The sequence below is a fragment of the Piliocolobus tephrosceles genome, chromosome 8 (genome assembly GCF_002776525.5).
Source record: "Piliocolobus tephrosceles isolate RC106 chromosome 8, ASM277652v3, whole genome shotgun sequence".
Classification (NCBI taxonomy): Eukaryota; Metazoa; Chordata; class Mammalia; order Primates; family Cercopithecidae; genus Piliocolobus; species Piliocolobus tephrosceles.
The window spans coordinates 141,352,245-141,377,788 of NC_045441.1; positions in this window are offsets into that span (position 1 = coordinate 141,352,245).

A 25,544-nucleotide genomic window follows, 5' to 3' on the forward strand; every position below is an offset into this window, starting at 1 on the left:
GACCCTTGGAACTTCAGCTTCCTCAGTTTTGACCATCACAGGTGATTGATGGGCCATGACATGGCCAGGAAGAGGCAGTGGCTGAAGTGGGCTGAGAGGGTGAGTGAGGGCCGCTGATCACAGGTGGGAAGATCTCCGAGGCCTTGGGCCTGGAACCACAGCCCTGAGCTCAGTGCTGAGAGGCTGAGTAGGGGCCACTGGTCACAGGCGGGGAGATCTCCAAGGCCTTGGGCCTGGAACTGCAGCTCTGAGCTCAGAGCCTGGGACTCTAGCTTCTTCCTCACCATAAGACATTGTTGTTCTCTCTTTATCATGTCTGAAGTTATTCTTTAAGCCTTTCAGGTGCATTTTATTCCATTTTATGGGAGAAATCACTGATTTTGAGGATCTGAGAAGGCTTCTGGAAAAAAAATCACTTGTAAATGTCGAGAGTGTGTTGTAGAAAGCCTTCCCTATGGTACAGAAATGTTTAAAGAATGAACTGAGCGGCCAGGCGTGGTGACTCATGGGAGGCCGAGGTGGGTGGATCATCTGAGGTCAGGAGTTTGAGAGCAGCCTGGTCAACATGATGAAACCGTGTCTCTATTACAAATATAAAAATCAGCTGGGCATGGTGGCGTGCACCTGTAATCCCAGCTACTTGGGAGACTGAGGCAGGAGAATTGCTTGAACCCAGCAGGTGGAGGTTGCAGTGAGCCAAGATTGTGCCATTGCACTCCAGCCTGGGTGACAGAGTGAGACTCTGTCTCAAAACAAAAAACAAAAAAACAAAACAACCAAACATGAACTGAAATAAGGCATATAAAGGTGCTGTCTGAGATACAAAACTGCACCACTGTAATGCATCATTAATATTATTAGTAACAACTTGCCCTTCAGCTCTTCAAAAGTGGTATGTAAACACATCAGCAAGATGTAACTTCAATCAAGCAGTCCGTGTTAACAAGAAGACTGATAGAGAGTTAATGTCTGAAGAAACAGGCTAGGCATAGTGGCTCGCACCTATAATCCCAGCACTTTGGGAGGCTGAGGTAGGCAGATCACCTAGGTCAGGAGTTCGAGACCAGACTGGCCCACATGGTGAAACCCTGTCTTTACTAAAAATGCCAAAATTAGCTGGCCGTGGTGGTGCATGCCTGTAATCCCAGCTACTTGGGAGGCTGAGGCAGGAGAATCGCTTGAACCAGGAAGGCAGAGGTTGCAGTGAGCTGAGATCACGCCACTGCACTCCAGCCTGGGTGACAAGAGCAAAACTCCATCTCAAAAAAAAAAAAAAAAAAAAGTCTGAAGAAACAGATATAAATTGGAGAAAAACAAAAGAAAATAAATTCCTCACAGGTACACTATGTATCCTTCATGTGTCTTTTATGAGACATATATATACACACATATACATACATGCATACGTACATTGTGAATGCATAAATCTAACTAAAATACACATTACCTCACATTACAACTTTTATGGTGAGAACACTTAATATGCACTCTGTTAGCATTTTTTTGAGAATATAGTATGTTATTAACCATAGTCATCATGTTGCACAAGTCTATTGAACTTATTCCTCCTGTCTAACTGAAATGTTGTATGCTTTAACCAACATCTTCCCAATCCTCCACCCTTCAACTTCCCAGCTTCTGGTAAACACTATTTCTATTTCTATGAAATCAACCTATGGTGGCCGAAGAGCACCTCCCACGAAGATGTCATCACCCTAATCCCTGGAACTTATGAATGTGTTACCTTACATGGAAAAGAAACTTTGCAAATGTGATTAAAATTATGGACCTTAATAGAGGAAACTTATCCTGAATTGTCTCTACGGACCACTGTAATCACATGAGCCCTTGAAAATAGAGAATTTTGCCCAACTGGAGTCAGAGATGTAGCGGATGGGCACGAGAGACTGCAAGCTTGAAGCAGAATCACCACCTGATTGCTGGCTCTGAGATGCAGGGACCCATGTGTAAGGACAAAAGGGGAGTTCCCAGGAGCTGAGGGTGGCCCTTAGCTGGTGGCCAGCAAGGAAATGGGGACCTCAGTCCTACAACCACAAGAAATTGAATTCAGCCAGTAACCCGAGTGAGCTTGGAAATGAGTTCTTCCCCAGAGTCTTCAGAAAGAAATGCAGCCTGCAGACACCTCGATTTCAACCTGGCAAGACTCGTGTTGAACTTCTGACCCACAGAAATGGCAAGATAATAAATTTGTGTCGTCTTAAACTGCTGAGCCTGTAGTAATTAGTCACAGCCGCAATAGATAATGAATCACAGTCCCCATGGCCTGCAGGACAGCTCAGAACCTACACACGCCAGTGGCAGGTCAAAGGCTTGGCATCAGTGTCCAGTTTCCAGCTGGTCTTTCTTCTCTGTGCCTTTCGTAGTTCTATTAATATTACAGGGTGCCTGTCTGGTCTCCAGCTCTAGTTCCAGTAGCTCTATCCTTTAAGAGCCAGGATCCTTCTCTGCTATGTTCCCAACCTCAAAGACAGATGTCCAGTCTCTTAGCTTAGTTGGTCCAAGCAAATCCCCTCCTGATTTGCCAGCTGCTGGGCCTGCAACCCACCCCATCATCCTTAACTATCTCCTATCCAAGGTCTGCCAACTTCAGCAAAGACATGTCCCTGATAATTCAGCTAATGATGCTTTGTCATAGAAAGCTCCTTGGACGAAGTTGAGGAACCAAGCTTAGAAGTCTGAGAAGTCTGCATGGGAAATGGCATGAACTAATGCACTGAAGCAAGAGTGAGTGATGAAGTGATGTTGGTTATTCTGCAGGAAGAAGAGAGATGGGCTTGTGAAGCCCCAGAAGTTCAGTGATCAAGTAAGTGTGGGGATGCCCTATTAGGTGTATGCAGAGCAGAATAAGATTACCTGGCTGGGCCAGGCACGGTGGCTCAAGCCTGTAATCCCAGCACTTTGGGAGGCCGAGACGGGCGGATCACGAGGTCAGGAGATCGAGACCATCCTGGCTAACACGGTGAAACCCCGTCTCTACTAAAAAATACAAAAAACTAGCCGGGCGAGGTGGTGGGCGCTTGTAGTCCCAGCTACTCGGGAGGCTAAGGCAGGAGAATGGCGTGAACCCAGGAGGCGGAGCTTGCAAGCTTGCAGTGAGCTGAGATCCGGCCATTGCACTCCAGCCTGGGCGACAGAGCGAGACTCCGTCTCAAAAAAAAAAAAAAAAAAAAAAAAAGATTACCTGGCTGGAGTGGAGGACTGTCATATCAGGAGGCATGAATACAAGGAGCCGGAAGGAAGAACATTTGATGCATAAAGGATCTGAGAGGCAAGGCTGAGCAGAGGTGAAAGAGAGATCAGGGGTGTGTGGAAGAAAGGCAGACAAGAAGAAGGAAAACATGACAAAATGGAAAGGGAAAATCGTATTACCGGAATGCCCACCATTTGCTAGGCATTGTGCTTTGCATACGTTTTCTCATTTGATTCTCACGACAACACTGCAAGGTGGGTGGAATTTGCCTTCCTTTACAAGCAAAGAAAAGGAGGCTCAAGGTCAAATAACTCAGAAAGGAAGAGCCGTGATGCTATGCTAGATCTGTCTACACAAAGCCCCTGCTTTGCCCGCCTTCTCCTTTTCATCTACCGCCTCTCATAAAAGGATAGAGTTTTAGTATGTGTGGAAACTCTGACTGACTGCAGAGAAAAGCCATTGTCTTCATCTGATGTCTTTATAGTGACTTTCCTCAAAAGGAAAAAAACTTCCCCCAAGAAGAGGAGTAACAAAAGCAGGCAAGGGCCCAGCTTTCCTGGAAGTTTCATTATCCTCAAAGATACAACAAAATGAAACAGGCATTTTCATCCCCGAAAATATCCAGGGCCGTTTCCCAGCCAAGTGTCATGGATGGTGAGGGTGTTCTCTCCACTTTCTTACCTCTGTCATGCTTTGTGAAAAATCTTCTCTTCCCTTCCACCAGGAACTAGATTGTTCCTGTGGTTATAGTGTTGCAGTTAATAGGATAGAGTCTTTTTTGCTGGGGGACTGAGAGGGGAAGGATGACTGATGAAAAGAATTTTATTTTCAAGTTACAATTACATTATGAATTAACAGCTTTGTCCTTAGAAATAGTTTTGTCCTGTACCTAATTTGTCTAATAATTTTAAGTCCCCAAAAGATTTATTTGTTTGTTTCTTATGTTGTTAAGCTAGCATAATATTGACAGAAACAATCGTAGTACAGGGCATTTCTTGACTAATGACAAGTTAGAAGAAATGGCTGGTTTGGAAAGTCTGACAGCAATTCATCCAAGCCGTTATTACATTTTCTTCTTCTTTTGTTTTATATTTCTCTTCCCTCTCTCGGCTTTAATAAGGTATAATGAATACGTTAAAATTGTATATATTTACATATACAATATGATGCTTTGATATATATAATGAAATGATTAAATCAAGCTAATTAACATATTAATCACTTCACATGCTAATTGTGTGTGTGGTCAGGAGAGTTAAGAAGCACTCTCAATGGTCTTAAAGTTATAATATTTTGGCTTTGCAATGGTGTGAAAGCTATACGCATTCCAGAACGTCAATAAATTACATGAGATATTGAATACTTTATTACAAAATAGGCTTTGTGGGCCAGTGCTGTGACTCACGCCTGTAATCCCAGCACTTTGGGAGGCCGAGGCGGGCGGATCACGAGGTCAGGAGATTGAGACCATCCTGGCTAACACGGTGAAACCCCATCTCTACTAAAAATACAAAAAATTAGCCAGATGTGGTGGTGGCGGGTGCCTGTAGTCCCAGCTACTCGGGAGGTTGAGGCAGGAGAATGGTGTGAACCCGGGAGGCGGAGCTTGCAGTGAGCCAAGATCACGCCACTGCACTCCAGCCTGGGAGACAGAGTGGACTCCATCTCAAAAAAAAAAAAAAAAAAAAAAAAGGCTTTGTGTTAGATGACTTTGCCTAGTTGTAGGCTAATGTAAGTGTTCTGAGTACATTGAAGGTAGGCTAGGCTAAGCTATGATGTTGGTAGTTTAGGCGTATTAAATGCATTTTTCACTACAGTATTTTCATCTTATGATGGTTAGACCCTACATAACCTTGTGTATACAATATAATATTATTAACTGTAGTCATCAGCTGTACAATGGATCTCCAGAACTTACCTATCCTAACTGAAACTTTGTGCCTTTTGACCAGCTCCCCATTCCTCACCCTCCCCACCCAAGAAAGGATTCTAAGGCCATGTTTCCTTGGCTCAAATCCCTGCTCTGCTACTTCTTTCTAAGAATATGACCATATGTAGCCGAATCTCCATTTGTAACTCAACTGAGCAGGCCTTCACCTGGCAACTCCAGTCATCAGGCATCCTCCACAAATTAATTTATGATGAGCAACAGAGAGTGAGACCCTCTGAAAGCTCATGGAGGGGGTGAATACCCATCTCATGGGTCCTACATGAACATTTAGGAGAAATATCAAGGAATGAACAAATCTCTCCTTGTTTCTTCTTGGAGGAAACCCAGAGCAGGTTGGGAGAGGTATGCACACTGGAAAATGAATAACGCAGCTCAAGTAGAGTGTTGTGTTGCAAATAAAAATGATGCAATTGCTGTAAGCTTTGGAGCTTCTTGGGGGCATGCAGATCCCATTTTTTCTGCTATTATTACAGTCAGTGTAAGTACTTTCAAAGTTTGTAAATCAACATCATGTCACCAGTTCTACGTGGTGGCCATTCCTGCATAGAAGGATTCTAAGGATTCAAGGACGGTAGAATTCATCCTCCTGGGATGTTGGCCTGCATGAATTGACAAGTTTTCAGAAACAGTGGCAGTTCATTCTTTTGAGTGCTTTCCCTTTCTCTTGTTACCACCAAGGAAGGCTGAGCTCACCCAAAGGGCTCATCTCTCCCATCTAATTGTTACTAAGGGAAGGAAATGCCTAAAGTCATACGACTCTCGTGTTTGAGAGACATAAAGGAACTTAAGGCCCACTTGATTAAAGCATTCTACCATGTATGACATGTCTACTGTGTGCCAGATACTGTTACAAATATTTGCATGCAGACTATCTCAACACTTGATGAATGTACTTTTGAAAAAAGTCATGTTTGATTCTCACTATAGACTGTGAGGAAGATATGTAAAGTATTAGTACATTAAAATAGCAACAACCACTAAGGATCTGAGAGGTTGAATGACTGAACCCAACTGGTAATTGGAAGAGCTGGGAGCGACATTGAGAGTTTTGGCTCTTGTCCTGTGATCTTCTCATTGTGTGGTCATGTTTTTCTGAGGACAAGTTTGGATATGGTGAAGGAGGAGGGGTGTGAGAGAGCACAGGGCTCCACTGCAGGCATGGGGAGGAGAAGCTGGCAGAGGGAGTGATGGCTGAAGATACATCTGCTTCTTTCCAGGGTTTCTAGGGCCAGCTGTAGCTCATTTGGCCGTTGTTGATTTATTCCCCTAGCTTTTTTTTCTGGAGGACAAATAGCAGTCAGTGGATATTGACTAGTATTGGGCTAGACTGTGAGGAGATGTGTCTGCTGATCTGTTCCACCTACTCCACTCGTACCTTCTTATCTCTTAAGTGATATAACCATGAAGCACTCTTTGCACACATTTCACTTTGCAAATCTCCTACTCTTTGTGCATATTTCACTTTGCAAATATCTCATTGCCTCTGAAGTTAATTTTGGATTCTCTTAATTTAATAATTGTTTAGAAGTACTTTTGATGATCCTCTGTCCCTTCCACTGAACGCTTTAGTCCCCAAGAGCAGGGACCACATCTGTTTTGTTCCTTGTTGTATCCCCAGCAGTATTTCTCCTAGCTCCTCCTTCTGCTTCCCCTTCTCTGTTTATCTGCACTTTGAGGAAAGGTGGTAGAGTTGAGATAGTAGGAGCTGGTAAGGCCAGCACTGGGCTTTCCATGGGAACACACCAAGATCCACTCCTGACTCCCACATGGCTGCTGCTGGTCAAGCCTGTGCCTGGTCTCCCCAGCCCTCATGGGGAGATAAAAACACAGCTCCTCAATCCACCTCTTTAGGGAGAGATTGATGATGATAATGACTATAAAAATAAGAGTGTATGAGGGAAAAGGTGGTGCATTTAAATAAAACTTTTTTTTTTTAAAAAACAGAAGTAACAGTTCTTAGTCTTGTGAGGGAAACTATTAGCTTGCTCTTTGGTATCAGCAAAAGCTAGATTCTAACCGTGGTTCTGCCTTTTCCTAGATATGTATGTGACTAGCTAGGTCTAGCTTGGCATTAGTTGAGGTTCTCTGGAGAAACAGAGCTAACAGGATATACACAGATGCGTAAGAGGAGGTTTACTATGAGAAGCAGCTCACGCAATTACACAGGCTGAGAAGCTGCACAACCTGCTGGTCGGACATCTGTGAGCTGCAGAACCAGGAGAACTGATGATGTATTCAGTTTGAGTCTGAAGTTCCGAGAGACAGGGGTTAGGGGTGATGAGGGGACTGTTGGTATAAGTCCAGGGTCCAAGGCTCCAGAACCAGGAGCACCAAGGTCGGAGGCAGGAGAAGGTGGACGTGCCAGCTCAAGAAGGGAGGGAGAGAGAATTCAGCCTTCCTTGCCTTTTTGTCCTATTCAGGGCCTCAGAGGATTGCATGATCCCCAGCCACACTGGGGAGGACAGATATTCTTTACTAAGCGTATCAATGCAAATGCTAATTTCTTCCCCAAACACCCTCACGGATGCACCAGAAATCAATCATGTTTCACCAGCTATCTGGGCATCCCTTAGCCCAGTCAAGGTGACACAGAAAATTAACCATCACAGGCACTTAATTTTTTATGCCTCATCCATCATTTATATGAAAAGTGATAAAAGTATTCACCCCGAGTATATTGAAAAATATCCATAATGTGTCCAATACAACACATTGTACAGGTTGAGGATCCCTTATTTGAAATGCATGGGATTGGAAGTGTTTCAGACTTTTTCAGAGTTTGGAATATTTGCATTATGCTTACAAATTGAGCATCCTCAATCTGAAAGTCCAAAATCTGAGATGCTCCAATGAGCATTTCCTTTGAGCATTGTGTCGGCGGTCAAAAAGTTTCAGATTTTGGGCTGGATGTGGTGGCTCACGCCTGTAATCCCAGCACTATGGGAGGCCGAGGCAGGCGGATCACCTGAGGTTGGGAATTTGAGACCAGCCTGGTCAATATGGTGAAATCCCGTCTCTACTAAAAATACAAAAATTAGCCAGGTGTGGTGGCAGGTGCCTGTAATCCCAGCTACTGGGGAGGCTGAGGCAGGAGAATCACTTGAACCTGGGAGGCGGAGGTTGCTATAAGCCAAGATTGTGCCTGGGTGACAGAGTGAGACTCCGTCTCAAAACAAAAAACAAAAAACAAAAAAACCCCCAGATTTTGGAACACTGTAGATTTCAGATTTTCAGATTTGGGATGCTCAATCTGTATGTGGTAGCCATTTAGTTAAAGAGAGAAGGAAATAATAATGAAGATAATGATCATATAAAAGATGAAGGAGGAAGAGAATGAGGAGGAGGAGGAATGAGAAAGGAAGGTGCTATTTGAACTTGGGAGTCACTACTTTTTTAAGCCTCTGTTCCCTGATTGGTCAAATGTGTCTATGGCAATTGCCTCTCTTTTTTTGTGAAGATAGAGTGAAATAATGTATGATGAAGGATCTCAAAAACCATGAGGTGCTCTACACGTAGAGGCATGATTATTAAGTTAAAATGTTATATATCTATAAATCATGTAGCATTTTTAAAGAGGGGCATGTGTGACGCAGGAGTGGTGCACATCGAGGTGCTTAGGAGGCACTGACTCTCAGTGTGACCTGGATCTGGCACTGACTCTCCATGGTGCATGCAGAAGTGCTTGACTCTGAATGTGACACAGACCTGGCCCTGTGAGTCCTCAGCTGGAGAGGAAATGTGGTTTGTCTCTCTGATTCTGGACACTCCCATCTGCCCTATAATAAACCAATTGATACACACACTGTTTACCATGCTTGATCTTGTAAAGCAATACTTCCTTTGTGGACAGTTTTAATCAGAGTGGTGAAGCCAGATTAAAACTGTTTAGCTATGATAATGGGCTGACAGGAGATTAAACAGGTCCCTTGACAAGTGACTGTCCCTCAAATGCCGGCTCCCTCACCTGGCACAGCTGCACATAATCAGCACCCGCATTCCCACCAGCCGGGTATACATCACCCGATCTTTACTCCTGAGCCTGTGACACCTGCAGAATGATCACACATTCCTTGCACGTTCTCTCTCCTTGGCCACTGAGGTGGCTTTGGGGGGCTGCACTGAGAATTATTGCCTTACTGATCCATCTGTTCCCAGCCCGTTTTCCAGCCTAGCAACCGATTACACTCCACAGGGAAAAGTCATGGAATACTCTTAAGCCAATTTCTTTATGAGCAGCCACATAATTGCTGTTAGTGACCAGTTTCTCGTATTCGTTCATATTTGTTCATTTGAAATGCACAAGAATTAAAGTTTCCAGCAAAGGCTTGAAAGACACAAGAAGTTGAGTATTAACTCAAGTGCATTTGGGGATATTCCCTATTCATGCCTGATGTTTGAGGAAAGAGTTATAGTGGGTGACTTAGTTAACGCACCTACCCTTTAGTTGTTTCAATTAGCAGATAAACTGGATGGATTTTGTGTTCCAAAACAGTGTCCATCCGGCTCTGGATGATGTGGGTGTTTTGTGAAGGACATGCTGCTCCCATGTCGCCCCCACTTCCTCTTCTGCCTTCCTTTGGCCCTTCAGTGATCTACCATTCTCTGATTTCTTGCTTATTCCCTGTGACCCTCATTCTTTAAAGCTATTCAGTTTTTACCTGTTCTCTACAACCCTCCTGTGTTCCTCTGGGTAGATGCCCCTTTCACTCTGCTGCCGGGGACCACTGGGCTGTTTCTACCATAACACATCCTGTGCACTGCTGTAACTGACATCAGTGCGACTCTCTGCCGCCATACCGTGGGCTCCTCTTCAGAAGTGATTTCTCCATGCATTTTTATGTCCCGAGGGGCTGGCCCAGTGCCTGACACAGTGGTCAACTTCATTAGACAGTAAGATGTTTTTCAACCACTAAGTGAGTCTCTCAATTGTAAGATACAGAACAAATATTTTGTTATGAGATTGTGAAGTTTGTAAATGAATTAGATAGAAACATAAATTATAGAGACATATTGGTCAGATCCTGGCAGGAAACAGAGGGCAAATTCATACTGGGAAATGGAGGGAAATTTAGCAAAGAGACTATGTGTAGGAGGCCCAGGCAGGTTTTAGGAAGCCTGGAAGGGGTAGTAGGACCCTGGGGGTAGCCATCGACCCATTACTACTCCTGGACCTTCAAGGAGATTGGGCAGCTGAATCCAGAGAACACAACTGTGTGTAGAGGGACGCTGACAAAGGCTGTGTTCTTTGATGGAGAGATATGGCAACTCCATGGTGACCCAGGAGAGGGGAAGCTGAGAAAATAAGTACCCCCAATCACTCTCCCTGTTCTCTCCAATCTGACAGTGATGCCCACTGGCCACATCAAAACTGCAATCAGGGGACTTTCTACAAAGGTCAGCATCCTGGGGCATAGGCATATGGAGGTCAGTGGGGAGTGAATGAGTGAATGTGGAGAGGCAAAGAGAAGCTGTTCACCCATTTTGCCATATGGCATCCACTCTTTTTTTTTTTTTTTTTTAGATGGAGTCTTGCCCTGTCACCCAGGCTGGAGTGCAGTGTCACGATCTCAGCTGACTGCAGCCTCTGCCTCCCAGGTTCAAGTGATTCTCCTGCCTCAGCCTTCCAAGTACCTGGGACTACAGGTGCCTGCCACCATGCCTGGCTAATTTTTTTTTTTTTTTGTATTTTTAGTAGAGGTGAGGTTTCACCGTATCAGCCAGGATGGTCTCGTTCTCCTGACCTCAAGATCCACCGGCTTCAGCCTCCCAAAGTGCTGGGATTACAGGCATTCGCCAGGCCTCTCATTTTTATCCAGGTGAAAACCTTATGTCCCTAATATGGACATGGGGACACACAAATGTGAACCGGCTGCCATGCCCTCACGGAGTGTCACATTCCATCATTCCCACCTAATGTCTACATGTGCTGCCACCAGAGTTTTCATGGAATGTTGCATTAGAAAAGGCCAGGGGAAAGAAAGATTCATTTACCTAAAATATAGCTTCCAAAGCTTCCTTTCTGTAGCTGGTTAAAAGGCTGATGTTGGCCGAGCGCAGTGGCTTAAACCTGTAATCCCAGCAGTTTGGGAGGCTGAGGCGGATGGATCACCTGAGGTCAGGAGTTTAAGACCAGCCTGGCTAACATGGCAAAACCCCATCCCTACTAAAAATACAAAAATTAGCTAGGCATGGTGGTGGGCACCTGTAATCCCAGCTATTTGGGAGGCTGAGGCAGGAGCATCGCTTGAACCCGGGAGGCAGACGTTTCAATGAGCTAAGATGGCACCACTGCACTCCAGCCTGGGGGATAGAGCTACTGTTAAAAAAAAAAAAAAAAAAAAAAAAAAAAAGACTGATGTTAATAATTGTGGCTGACTTCTCCTACCACCTGGTTCACATTCTCCTTAATCTCCACTAACACTTCAGATGGACATGGTTTTTCATATAATGGGGTGACCCAAAGTTTGATTCCTATAGAATGTAATCATTGGCAGTCTTGTCTCTATCGGGTGATGTATGTTGCCATTTACAAGAGCTGCTGGAAAAGGGAGAACTGAGAGCACCCCAGTGAGCTCTGAAGGATCCACATCTGGTCTTCCTTGCTCAGTGGTGTAGCAGCAATCCACGTACCTTTAGATAATTGGGATCAACCATCCTGACCAGTTCTGTGATCTCTTTCTCTTCTTTTTGGCTCAATAGCATTAAGCTCCCCAAATGACCAGGGGACTATCTCAGACTTCAGCTCATCCCATCCTTGAGGATGTTTTCTGCTGGCAGCATTCCTCTCTTGAGCACCTTGTACTCTCAGCCTAAGCTTAGAGGCGAGAGTGGTGTCTGAAAGCACAAATTATCCCCATGGGTTATTTGGTATTATGGTGGGAGGGTCCTCCCAGTTCTACTCATTTGTTCACAAACTTCTGATTATGGGGGAGAAGGCATCTCTTATTGGTCACAGGCAAAGCACAGACTGAATCCAGCAGGAAGCACCTAGCTTTGCAGGGTGTAGCTTCTAGCTGACCCACAACAGGCCCTCCTTAGGACTTCTTACATCACTAGCTGCTGCTGGGTGCTAGGTGGTTAGAAGATCAGTACATTTCATGGGTACAAGACTCAGCAGCCCTCTCATTGCCACATCACGTGTAGTATGGACTGTGGCCATACTGTGTTGGGTATTATGGTGATGGGTGAAGCATTCTCTTATCCAAGTGCTGCTGTGCATGTACAACTTTATGGTTTGGTGGACGGGAAAATATCTAGTTCATGCAGTTCTGCCGTTGACTCTCCATGGTGCATGTAGAAGTAGCAGTTTGAGATGCTCAGTCATCTGACCTCCCATTATCAGGTGCTCAGATAAAACAGGTCATGATTGCCTTTTCCAATGGAGAATAGTTGTTGCCAAAGGACACACAGCCTTTCTCCAGGACCTCAGGATTCTGCTACTAGGGGTGGCCAGAGGCCCCTCTATCATCTCTTTTTGCTGCAGACACATCCACTATAATTGGTTATGTGAAGTCATAAGTGTCAATAGTGAGGCAGCTTGGACTGCAGCTGGAATCTATTGTAGTGACATTTATTGCTCTAGGCCCTAAAACTGGAAGCCTTCTTACGTGTTACTCCTTACATAGATAGGAATAGAATTTCTCAAGGTGAATATGTTGCTACCAAATGCCAAGAAGTTCACCAAGCACCATGCCTCTCTCTTTACATGAGCAGTGCAAGGTGTAGTAACTTGTCTCTTATCCTAAGAGGGATATCCTGACATGCTTCAGGTTATTGGTATTCTAGAACTGTATTGTTTGGTACAGTAATCATTCACCACATAGGAATATTAAAATATAAATAAAATAAAAATTTAGTTCTCTAATCACACTAACCACATCTTAGAGATGCCATGTGGCCAGAGGCTACTGTGTGGGATAGCCCATCCACAGGACATTTCTATCAGTGCAGAAAGTTCTATCGGACAGTGCTGCTAGAAAGTGCAACCACATGGCAGGCCTCTGAACTTTCTGGGGTTTGTCTCACACTCTGTGGTACTCCTGTGTCTTCCTAGGTGTGGTAGCTGATACTTGTGATGCTCTGTTACCATGGCCCCTGGACCTGATTTCAGCACTGCTACATGGACAGCTCCATACCCCCGCTGCCAGTATTACACAAACTGCAAACGACACAGCCGCTCTTTGCTCATCAGCTTTCTCAGAGGCTACTCAAGGCTGCTCAACCACGCACACGTACGACCCAAAGTATAATGAAGTCAATGCCTCTGAGGAATGCTTAGCCAATGGTGGGTGGGAGTTAGTGGATAAATAACCGACCTCTCCATCCTGTGATAGAGCAATTCTACATGGTTCCTAGATGATTCCCATTGGGTTTGAGCTCCAGTTGTCTATGGTAGATTAATAACTTGAATTTTATTCCATGAATCACTTTTTGTTTCTTGGCATCACCACCCAAAGTAAACTCTCTGTGGAAAATTCTTTGAATCAGAGTCTACTTTCTGGGGAATCAGATTAACACAATTTATCTTGGAAGTGACCCTGTGAAACAGGCCTTCAGGATAGGATTCTGAAATTGGATTGCTTCATGGTTATATGAATATAAGAATCCTGTCACTGGAAATTAGTGGGCTGGTTATCAGCCCTGACCTGTGGCAGCACTATGGTAACCAAGAATCTCAACTGGGGCAGATTTGGATGAGGTCTAGGTGAAAGTAAGGGCATTGATTTATGCAATAACTCTAGCAATTGAAAGGAATGAGCACGGTGGCTCATGCCTGTAGTCCCAGCACTTTAGGAGGCAGAGGCAGGCAGATCACTTGAGGTCAGGAGTTCGAGATCAGCCTGACCAACATGGTGAAACCCCATCTCTACTAAAAACACAAAAATTAGCTGGGCATGGTGGTGCCCACCTGTAATCCCAGCTACTTGGGAGGCTGAGGCAGGAGTATCACTTCAACCTGAGAGGTGGAGGTTGCAGTGAACCAAGATTGCGCGCCACTGCACTCCAGCCTTGGTGGCAAAGCGAGACTCTGTATCTCTCTCTCTCTCTCTCTCTCTCTCTCTCTCACACACACACACACACACACACACACACACACACACACACGGGAATGGGGTGATGCTAACTACCAGGGAGGTAAATTGGGATCCACACCTTGAAGAAACAGAACGAGAGGTGCAGGTCATCCAAGCATCAACTCAGGGTGTGCTGTGCTGGCCTGAAGGTTTTCATGGCAGCATTTCAGGAGACCCTCATCTGCAGCTAGAGGGAAAACTGTGGCGAAAATCAGTCCCCAGATTTAATCATAACATGGCAGGACTGCCAAGGATGTTGACTCCTTTACTTTGACAAGTTTCCTCTGCTAAGATCTGGGGTAGCGGTGCTGAAAGGATGCTCTGAGAATGTGGAATTCCCAGGTCCCCCTGAAGCCTCCAGGCAGGAAGAAGCAGTGCAGCCCCCCCTCCCAGAGGGTGTCAGCCTGCCATTACCTGGAGACCATGCAAAGTTCTCACCTGAGGCTGAGGCCTTGAGGATGATGTTTTTCTCCTGATCTGCTTCTGTCTCCCCTCATAATGTGAAGGGGATTCAATGATCTCTCAGGTCTTTTTTGGCTCTTAAAGTCCTGTGATTCCTTTGTAGCCCACACCTGGTTCTCTGATTTCCCCCACAGGATTGCAGGACTCTCAACTTATGGAGAAGACGTGTGCTGGCAGGAAGTATTCTGGGAAGAGTTTTGCTGTATCTCTGGAAGGAAGAAGATTGTTTCCCGTGGGGGGATGGCACTTTCAACATGTGGGAGCTTGTCGTGTCACAGAAGAATAACAGGTGAGCTTCAGTGATGCTCCTGGTGACTAATGCTGAGGTTAAGAATGCAGCTGTAAAGAGTTCTCTAAAAAGCATGGATCAGACAATTTTATCTTATTAATTCAAAACCTTCAACAATGAAAGCTTTTGATTGCAAGAACAATCTTTGTTTCTGCAATGATTTGATGGGGCAAAAGGGAAATAATCCTAAAATGAATGATATTTTTTTAAACCGTAAGGCAGGTGAAATCTCAGTAAAAGACAAACTCTCTCCCACCTTGCCACATTGCCTCCTGTCTCACACAGATACACATGGAATGCTATTGAAAGGCCGGTGTATGATGTGACCATCAGAGAGCCAAGGCAGCTTCAGGGTTATCATCTGATATTGTCTACCAGTGGGAGGTAGCACAGCATGGGGCTTTGCTGTCAGATAGATTCATATTTGAACCCAGGTTCTAATAACTTATTAGCTGTGTGATTTTGAGCATGTTATTTAGCTTGAATGAACCTCAGTTTCTGCACCTTAGAAAGAGGGCTTATTAATACTTATTTTATAGGATTATTGTTGTGTGGGTTTATATGTTTAGCCAGTATTTATTGACTGACTACGTGTGTATTATATACCAGATACAAGTCCTAGTTGATTCCATATATGGTATTTCACTTAAAACACCAAGGCTCTATGCAGCTTGTTCCCTTGTCTCTGTATGTGCCTTATCTATTTTAGCTTTCCTTTCACTCATCCATCCACTCATTCATCTTCACATCTATCCACCCATATACGCATCTGCCCATCTATCTACTCATCTACCCATCCATTCATTTATATATCTATCCATCTACAAATCCACCCATCCATTTTCCCATCCATCCATCTACTCACCTACCCACCCATCTTCCCTTCTGCCATCATCCCTCATCCATCCACCCACCTGTCCATCTGCCCATTTACCTATCAACCAATCCTCCCACTCATCCCCACCTCCACCCATCTACCTATTTACCCATCCATCTACCCATCCCCCATCCACCTGTTCTAAGTGCTGGAGAACAGGCATTTTTATCCAATGCCTGCCTTGAGCTGGTTGTCAGGACATACATGTTCTGCCTTCTCTGCTATAGAGGCAACAAATGTAGTGGCTGAGAACACTGACGTTGGAGCCAGAATGCCTGAGTTTAAATCTTGTCACTGCCACTTACTAGTCACATCACTTTGGGCACATTATTCAGTTGCATTGCATTTGTAAAATGGGGATGATGATCATAATAATTCACATAGTTAGTGATAAACAAAGAGTTAAATGGTGGCTGGCATGCAATACCCACTTGCCTTATTTTGATGAGACTGGACCCCTAAGTGCAGTGGATTCAGCATAGAGTTTTAAATGAGGTAGACCTGGGTTTGAAAGTTGAGCTCACTATTTACCAACCTTGAACTCTTGAGCAAATTATGATACATTTCCTGGGGTCCCAGTTTCCTCAGTTGGGAATATTGCCTACTCACAGCTCAAAAATATTGACAGGCAGCATCATCTAGTAGAAAAAGCATAGATTCTAAAGTAAGGAATTCCAAATTTGAGACTTGGCTCTAAGTTCTGTGATCTTAAATAAGACAGTTGGACAGGTCTTCAGGTTTTTTCCCTGTAAAATGGGAACAACAATTACATGTATCACAGATTTTATGGTGAAAATAAAGTAAAGTAGTATATTTGAAAACACTGTGTCGAAATATAAAGCACTGCATGGAGTGTGTGTGAAGGTGGAGACGTAGGGAAGGAGGGCAGGAAGCACTTGGGTAGACAATCCTCAGCCTCTGCTTCAAGTGTCCTCCAGGGAGAAAGAGTAAATGACCTCTGAAAACCTTGCCTAGAGCTGTCAGGACTTTCCCTGCCAGGCAAATTTTGGTTTATGGTCCTAACACGAAATTGGTCACCATGGTTGTGATGTTAAATTGCTTCATTCCTGGTTTAGTTTGCTATAATTTCCATTTCCCATGAAGCAGAGAGGACAATGAGAAGATATGTTATTTTGAAAACAAATAATGAACTCACTGAGAGCAGAGAGAACCTGGGGGAAGGTGCCTGTGTCTTGTGAAATTCATAAAAGCCAAGACAGGGCATTGCCAGACATCCACCTTAGGAAAAGCTTAGGAAAGCCGACTTCAGGCCTGAGGAAGGGATCCACGTGAGATAAATCAGAGACTGAACAATAACGTGTGTCTCAAGAGGAAAGAAAAATGATAGAAACTTGAAACCCTGGCAATGTAATTGTGAGAGGGAACATGGTGTAATGCTGACCATGGGCTTTGGTGTTTCTTTTCATCTTAAACCCGAGCTCTATGGCCTTCCAGCTTTCTCTTCTGTAGTAGTAATAAAGTAGGAATACCACTTCTTATAAGAATTAGTGAGAGTGCATGTCATGTTCAGACAACATGTCGATGATGAAGAAATGGTAGTCCTTATTAGGCTGGTACAAAAGTAATTGCAGTTTTTGCCATTGAAAGTAATATCATTGATCTTAAAAAGTAAGAAAAGGGCGTTGGGTGCAGTGGCTCACACCTGTAATTCCAGCACTTTGGGAGGCCAAGGCAGGCAGAGCATCTGAAGTCAGAAGTTCGAGATCAGCCTGGCCAACATGGTGAAACCCCGTCTCTACTAAAAATACAAAAATTAACCAGTTGTGGTGGCATGTACCTGTAGTCCCATCCACTGGGGGACTGAGGCAGGAGAATCACTTGAACCCGGGAGGTGGAGGTTGGAGTGAGCCGAGATTGTACCACTGCACTCCATCCAGCCCAGGCAACAGAGCAAGACTCTGTCTCCAAAAAAAAAAAAAAAAAAAAAAAAAAAAAAAAGTAAGAAAAGGGAGAACATATTTAATGAAATTACATGGGTCCTTTTTGATGTAATAAGAATTTAATTCTAATTTTAATAGCACATGTTCAAGAGTCAGGGAAGGGCCACAAATGCAGAATGAGTCTGAAAGAGTGCTTTGAATTTTTTTAAAAACAGTGTCAATAAGGGCAAAAGTGACCATGAAAAATGCTTAGGACATCAAAAAGGCTTTTAAAGAAAATCTATGTTTGGAGCAAGATGAGGAACAAGAAAGGGGCAGATAGTGACACATGGCACAGGACAAAATGGACTTTGAGGTCTTTGCTGCTGTCTCCTTCAAGCTGGGAAGAGTAAAGCAAACACTGGAGAGAAGCAACTGAAGAATAAGATGGGTGAGTGAGAGTCAGTAAGAAATGTCCACCTGCTTTAGGTGAGGGTATCTGCAGACCCAGGGAAATTATATCCAGGGAACTGAGAAAATTTGCAGGGTGGTTAATTGGTGAGTTCTCTAGTTAGGCATTCATCTTTATTTATTGGCTTAAAGATGGGTAACAGAAGACTGTTACCCTGGCTGACAGTCTTCTCTCCAAAACAGTTCCTAGACCTCAAGGAAAGCATACCCTACTGCAGAAGAGGAAGCTGGAAGATCACAAGTCTGATGATTAATGTGCAGATGTGCCTGCCTAAATACATTCATACACCTTATGTATGTACACATATATGCACACGCATGCACGTGCACACACACACTCTCTTTTTTACACACATGTAAGTAGTTAAAAGCCAACAGATATCCTAGCCCAAGTAAGATAAACTTGAATTTAATCTCCCCGACTATAGTCTCTCCATTGTCTTTCCTGACCAGTTTCCTGATTGGTTCCCCCACTGTGCTCACCTCTATCCAGGAGGAGCTAAATACCCATCTAGCAGGCACTTCTGGAATCTTGCCAGTGTATACTGTTTTTCTCTCCTTCACTCTCTGTGTTTGGCTGCCTAGAGTTCACTATGCAGGTTTCTTCTGGCTAGAGAGTGCCTATATTTTGGATCTATGACTATGCCTTCAATCCTCTGTTTTGGGTCTATGACTATGCCTTATTCTTCCCCTACAGATTATGATCCATATATCTATTCTCTAAGCAAACAGAAATGCCTTCATGGTAATCCTTCTGAAGTGTTTACCTTTCAGTGGGGCACAATCTGAAGGCAAGGTGCTTATCTCCAAAGGACATAAGAGTAGGCTGATAGAGCAAAGGTACACAATCTCCCTGTCTCTGTCTCAAGAGTGAAGAGAGAGACAGACACACACAGAGATGAGAACAGAGAGAGAGACTGAGAGAGATACAGAGAGACACACAGGAGGGGTGAGGGAAAGAGAAATTGTGCAAAGCACAGGGTTTGCCTCTGATGCAGAGGGGTATCTCATATATTTTTAGAAAAAATGAATATTATTCAGGTTGATCTATATAATAATTTAAGTGGCAGAAAACAAAAGAGTGTGTATTCCTGCATGCAAAAAAAAAAAAAAAATTAGGTTAATACCTTGGTGAACTGAAATACTGTTGGGTTGGGGGGCAGCTCATGCTGGAAGATGAGAAGAGCAAAGGGTGGGGCAGGGCCCATGCCAGGAGATGAGAAGAGCAGTGGGCGGGGTGGGGCCAATTCTGGGAGATGAATTTAGAAAGATGGGCTTAGCCATATCACAGAGGACCTCAAAGGCCTTCATGCTATTCCTGTTTTATCTTCAGATCCTGAGAAGTCCTTCATAATGTTTTCTGTGAGTAGCAGAATGTCACAGGTTAAGTCCCCTGGAACATAGATGCTGAGATTTGCATTAACAAAGTTCATTGAGGGGAGGTGATGGTCTTTTGTGAACAATACCTGTGAGTTGTGAAGGGAGCAGGATTGGGTGGAAGAAGCAATCGCAGCAGAGGCCTCAGGTTGACTCTTAAGAGCTGTCCACATTGAGGCATGGAGGACAGGTCTTTGTACCCCTGCATCAACCCATCATTGGGTGCAAGCTCTCTCCAAGAAGATGGAATGGCCTTAGGTGGGTCATCTCCCTCTGGTCCAGAATAACTCCTGGAGCTGTGACATGTCCAGCTGGAGGAATGAGCACCTCATTCCCAAAGAGGGATCTGGACGGCACCCACTGCAGGGGTGAAATGATCAGATCAAAGATGCTACTCTAGATGGGTGCTACTCTAGATGACTGCAGATTGTTACAAGTCTTCGATAAGGTTAAGAGCTTGCATAAAAATGTAAAGCAACACAATACCTCCTTCGTTGAGTCTTGTTATGAACAAAAAGGCGAGACTGAATGTGTGCTTAATGGCATTGACTTAAGCTCCAGCACTAACAGCTTATGAACTGGGATGATTTGCTGGCACCAGTCAGCAAGTCACACTTTGAGTGGCTGTGCTATAGACTATGTTCCTGTTCTGTAGTAAAATCACTCTGGGTCATTTCCTTATCAGCTGCATTTGTGAAGTTAACTTTTCTCTGACTTCTAGAGTCTGAGAGATAAAACTTTGCTTACTGTCTGCTTTCCTAACATACCTTTTCTTTTTTTTCCCCAGAGTTGGGAGGTTGATTCATCTTAGTAGATCTTGTCAGATTGTGTCTGACTACATATATTTGCCTTTCCCAAATGTCTAATCTTTGTCAGTTGAGAAATATTTGAAGTGCTGACAAGGCTCTTATGGACAACTCACCTATCATTGCAGAGTCTGTGGGATTAATTCTTCTTAATTATGTGAGTGCTGGGCCATCATTCAAGTTTATTGATGCTGTCTGGTCATGTCTAGAAGATTTATAGGTATCTATATTCATCCCACACAGAAGAAACCACAAATAACTTGGCGATCTTTTCAGTGTCTTTTTGCATGAGACAAATGTGATGCAATTATTACAGAAAGCTGTTTAATAAGGAAGAACTTACTTTTCCAAGTTTCTTCTGTGGGGTCTTGGAAGCAGAATTTGGGAATTTGTAATAGTCTTCACAAAGTTTCTCTTCCCCTCTTTTAACGGAGTTAAAAACCCACTTTTCTGTCCAAGTGTTTTATTTCCAGTCCAGGAAATATTCTTGAGAATTATATGCAAGTTCGCTAGGCAGAATTCAATCATTTTTGTTGTACATGGCCTTGGCTTTCACCTTGTTGAGCATGAAATGATTGGATTTCAGATAATCAGAAGGAGACAGAGGGAATCTAGAATCACAGACTCATGGGAAGGTGGAGCTAACGTGAACCTGTCTTTCTGTGTCCTGGTTGCACATCATCATCCTTAAAGACTGTGACTCTGTAAGTCTGGAGTGAAGTTTCAGTATCGGCATAGCTTTAACTCTACAGGTGATTCTTATGTTCATCTAGGTTTGAAACCCATGGATGGGTTATTCCTTTCTTAACCCAGAGAAGGAAGGAACCTGGATGTGAAGAGTCAAGTGTCTGCACTGAGCGTTGTCAGTGGGAGCTTAACCCAAGCCTTGGGAAGGGAACATGAAGCCAGAGGCGATGGGGTTGTTGTAAGTGGTAAGCACTTGAATGGAAGCTGTGCCAAGCCTTGTGCTAAGTTCCTAAGTGCATCATCTTTGAAAATCTTCACTATAATTTAATAAGTAGGTATTATTATCCTTATACATGAGAAAACTGAGATCTAGAGAGGTTTAATATTTTACCAAGATGATACAACTGGTGAGCAGGAGTTAGGGATTTAACCCAGGCCTTTTGATTGGAAACTTCTGTTCTTAACCTCTCTGCTGGAGAAAGAAAGACCAATGAGGAGACTTGCAGGGGGCCTCCTGTAATTTCCTTTGGAAGTCAGGTTATACAATGTATGTGTGTGAGAATCCATAAATGTCTAAGCATGTGGTGGTTTGGCAAATTGAATAGAACTATCATTATGCAAGAAAATAAAGCAGTAGATAATAAAGCAGGGAGAAATAAGAATAGTTAGAGAAAGAAAAGTGGGAGATAGTGATGAATGATTGATGGTGGAAGAAAAGAATGATCAGTGAGGACATACTATTAGGAAAAGACAAAAAATCCAAGCACTGAGATTGCTTGGCCAGGGAGTGGATGTGACTTCACATTAATAATGGGGATTGTAGGATCAATAGTAGCTAATAATCTGTGCCTGAGGATTCTTTGGAAAGAAACAAACCAGAATATATATGTCTGGAAGAAAAATAAATGTGGTAATTTGTCTATTCCTGAATCACTTTTCCTGTAGGCATCTGAAGGCAAGGAAGCGTGACTTGGCTAATGCCCTGACCTCCCTCCTGACATCCAGCTCTCCTACCAGTTACTGAAGGAGAGTTCTGCTCTTTAGACCAGATGGGTTCAGAGCTCTGCTTTGTAGACTAGATGTCCTCCTATTGTTTTGTTTAGATTTTCCTGACCTCCTCATTTATAGCAGATTATTAGAAATAAATATATTGGCACCTGGTATGGAAAAATAATGACCAAAGTCTTTACACATCTAAATGTCTACCTGTAATTTGGAATGGAAAAGTTCTCACAAGCGAAGGAGTATTATACAAAATAGATTGAACTTCAGCCAGTCTTGAAGATTCAGGATGTTCCTTAGGGCATTAGGACTTATTGAACACCTGGTGCTCTCCGAAGCTATGGAGACGTGTAGATTAGTTATTCTTGTTCTCGATGACCCCAGATCACTGACCTTTTTCAAGTCTGTCTACTTTTGGTATTTCTGTCTCTTTTCTAACAGTTACACATTTTGAAAGCATGTCTCTACCATTGCTGCATGTTTCTCCTGCATTCTCCCTCCATTATTTGCTTTTAGATGACAAATATGATAATATTAATTCTATTTTATGCACTATTTCAAGGTAATAGTCTGTCAGGGCCTGCAGGGTATTCTGCTCTCTCTCTGCAAAGTACAATTTCTGACAGTCATTACACAATTATCTCTTAAATAAAATGAAACATACTGCTAGATATTTAAATAGCTGTTCATTTGAACACATTGCTTCCAAAGGAGAAATCAAGATAATTATCCCAATTATGAGCACGCAAATAATTATTTAATTACTTGTCTGCCTTGCCTGCTAGATGATCGCTTCGTAAGAGAAGACTCTGGTGTTTGTTTTTCCCAATGCTTAATTTCTATTCCCACTTTAACACATTTTTGCATAGTGCTCTTCATATAACAGTGAAAAGAATGTTCGCACTCTAATAGATTTTACATTTTCTAGTTGAGGTAGAGATAATGAACAGATAAATAGTTATAAAATGTCAGGGGTAATGACTATTGAAAAGAATGCAGGGCACGCAGGAGGGAGTGGAGGGTGCTGGGTTAGTCTGTGGCTGGGCCTACAGTGCTTACACAATCATTTGCAGCCCTGTCTGCATAAATGGCTACAGCGTTCGGGCATCTGCCTGCTGACTGCCTACATGGGGTTGTATCAATACATATTGGAGATAAATCAGACAACATTGCCTCATGCCCAAGAGCAACTCTATGATGACCTAGTATAAGAAACATACCGACATTTCCCATTATGTGCAATTAGAGGAAGTGGAGTTCTGATGTTTGGAAGAATGATGAGGAAACTACGATGCCAGAAGCCAGGAGGAGGTAGAAAAAGGAGGAGTTGTTTCCTGAATTCCAAGGCGAATTCCAAGATTTGCTGGGCAGCCGTGACACCATGAGGAGCTTTCTCAGGAACAAAGATAGAAATTTTTACTTTGTTAAAAACAAACAAACAAACAAACAAAAACCAACCGAGGTAAGGGAATGAATGACCATTAGAAAAGGGGATGAAGCAGAATACCCTGTGAGGCCCATTGACTTCTGTGGAGTCAGCTCTGGGGCTGGTCTTGCCTCTCAGAGCACAGACCTCCACTTCTTGTCTACCCAGTGTGTGTGTGTGTGTGTGTGTGTGTTTTGAGATGGGGTCTCACTCTGTCACCCAGGCTGGAGTGCAGTGGCGCGATCTTGGCACACTGCAACCTCTACTTCCCAGGTTCAAGTGATTCTCCTGCCTCAGCCCCCTGAGTAGCTGGGATTACAGGCATGGGCCATCACGCCCGGCTAATTTTTGTATTTTTAGTAGAGATGGGGTTTTGCCATGTTGGTCAGGCTGGTCTCGAACTCCTGACCTCAGGTGATCCACCTGCCTCGGCCTCCCAAAGTGCTGGATTATAGGTGTGAGGCACCATGCCCAGCCCAATGTGTTGTTCTTAATTTATTAATTCAATGAGTTGTTTTTAATTCATTTTTTCAACCTGTTTTATACATCGTGGAGGTATTTGGTGACTGGTGGTGGTGAGGGATGCTGGACTTGGTTGGACCGATGGTCTGTGGGAGTGGTGACCTCAGTGGCTGTGCCCTGGATTCCCCCCTGCCTCGCTGGACAGGTGTTGTGGATGTGTGTGGACCGCTGTCCACCTGCACCCAATGTGTCCACTTCCTGTCCACCCAAGGCCTCAGGTCCGACTCCATTCATCCGTTTCTGTAGTGGCTGCCATGGCCTGCATACTCCCTGGGAATGCAGGGCTGAACAAAACAGCCATGGCCCCTTTCCTCTTGGAGCTCACGCTGTGGAGATGTTTACAATGAACACCGTGGCAAGTTAAAGAAAAAATAAACTGTGACTATGATTTAAGGAAGAGAAAGACGCCCTGGGGGAAAAACTGGGAGACTGGGGTCTGACGGCCCCTTCCAGGAGACAGCGCTTAACTGAGACTTGCAGGATGATGGGTGCAGCCCAAAGAGGATTTATTTGAGCTTTTTGATTTTATCAACTTCTATTGCTACAACTTCAATGAGTTAGTTTAAATTCATTTTTTCTTTCCTTGTGTTTTGCTGCTACTGAGGTGCTTTCTAGCTGTCTCCCTGGTTTTGTTTCATTTTTGAATGTTTTCATTCAAAATGCCTATTTTGTAAAATTTTTTTCTGCTTGTAGTATTATTTTTCCCATCAGATTCTTCAAATCTGCTCAGTGCCTTCAAATTTTAAGTTCACACATATTAGGTCATATTTCCTTTTCTATATGTGTGTGTATGTGCACGTGTGCAAGCACGCAGGCCTGTGTGCCTAAGTACGCATGTGTGTACTGGGAATGGCTGATCCAGAGCCCTTTGATCTGATCTCTACCATCCACGGAAGCATCTTTCTTTAAATCTAGGGCTCCATGAAACGTTTCGAAAACTATTGGTCTGTGGTTAATAATTGGCAGTTAAGCATGAGCTTCTCCAGGAGCTTCTGTTATTATACCTTTGAATTTATTAATTTGACTTCAGGCAGGTGAGTTTCTTTGGTTGAGTCCATTATACAAAACGTTTATTCTGTAATAGGTCATGGCAGTGATGGTTGTTACTGAAGGAAGCTGAGAGGCTTAGAAAAGATGCTGAGACTTGGTGTCCATCAGATAATGTATGATGGTGAGAACTGGTGAGGACTGATGATTCCAGAGAAAGCGTGTGGACAGGGTAAAGGAGGTGACCTATGGTATCCAGGAAGTCTTTTCTACAGTGGGTTTAGGGTGCGGTGGAGGGGGAGAGGATTTTATAGGTTGTGGAAGTATTTGGTGACTGGTGGTGATAAGGGATGCTGGACCTGAGTTGGGTGCCAGTTCTGTGGACCGATCTGTGGGAGTGGTGACTTCAGTGGCCATGCCCTTGTTTCCCTCCTGCCTCACTGGGTGAGAGTGTGTGGATGTGTGCGGACCACTGTCCCCTGCACTGCACCACAGGAGCTGCCAGGCCCATGCAACCTCCCC